Source organism: Poecilia reticulata, linkage group LG10 (genome assembly GCF_000633615.1).
Source record: "Poecilia reticulata strain Guanapo linkage group LG10, Guppy_female_1.0+MT, whole genome shotgun sequence".
In the NCBI taxonomy this organism is placed as follows: domain Eukaryota; kingdom Metazoa; phylum Chordata; class Actinopteri; order Cyprinodontiformes; family Poeciliidae; genus Poecilia; species Poecilia reticulata.
Window position 1 is genome coordinate 20080042 of NC_024340.1, and position 901 is coordinate 20080942.

The following is a 901-nucleotide window of genomic DNA, read 5'->3' on the forward strand; positions in this document are numbered from 1 at the left end:
TATTCTTTTATTTAAATTAAAATTCCAATGTTTAAATAAAGTTAGTAAAATGTCTTTACGTTGTTTAAAATAAGTTATCTTTCATTTGTTGGAAGTAATTAGTGAGAATTGTATTTTCCTACAGGGGTATGGTCTGTGAAGGTCGCACAAAGTGAGTGGGAGTAAAAATAACAGCGCAAGGGAGGGATTGGTTCGGCGTGAGAGGATATAGCAGCAGGAGGAGCAGTTAGCTGATTTTAAGCAAGCAGTCTCAGAGTTGTCGTTAGAAGTCATAAGTTAGCAAAAAACATTAGAGTTTCGGCGTGAAACTGTTGGACTGTGTATTTGTTTTCTGCCACTGTATTATTCGAGAGTTGTGGTGAAGGCCGCGCTGCGAGGCTAACCCATCTGTTTGCTAGTAAGGACTAATGTAAGCTGCCGTTTCACTGCCATAGTGGATTTAAGAAGCTGCAGAAGACCGTTACCGGACTTGATAGACAGACCGACTCCAGATAGTCATACCTCTGGCTAGTGGGGAACGAGGACCAGTAGATGTGGAGCACACGGAGATCACACAACTGCACCATTGAACTGCTGTGTTTTTGGACACTGGGAGGTTTTTATGGACCAAAGGACGGATTAATCTGGATTAATGTGTTGGAACTCACAGTCACCTAAGGTACTGAGTTTTAATTAACTTCTCTGCTCTTTGAGTGAATAGACTCTGGACTGTTGAGTCTGTTGGACGTCAAAGAGCCGCTCTTTGAAGTGAACAGGAGAGGGACATTACCAGTGGCGGAGCCAGAGGGGGGGCCAGTGCCCCCCCTGTCATCTGATTGGCCCCCCCAGTGGCCCCCCCAGATGATTGACATGTAACAGCACCAGGTTATTCCTGTACATTATTTGGAATCATTCTAAGTCA

General features: G+C 44.2%; 1 long non-coding RNA gene across 2 annotated transcripts in view; it reads left to right on the forward strand.

Moving 5' to 3' along the window:
* Positions 1 to 213: 213 nt before the first annotated feature.
* Positions 214 to 901, forward strand: part of LOC103471467 (uncharacterized) — a 25293-nt gene continuing 24605 nt past the window's right edge. For both annotated transcript variants that reach the window (XR_534643.2, XR_534644.2), the window contains exon 1: positions 214 to 658. This is a non-coding gene — a long non-coding RNA (uncharacterized LOC103471467). The remainder of the gene's footprint in view (positions 659 to 901) is intronic.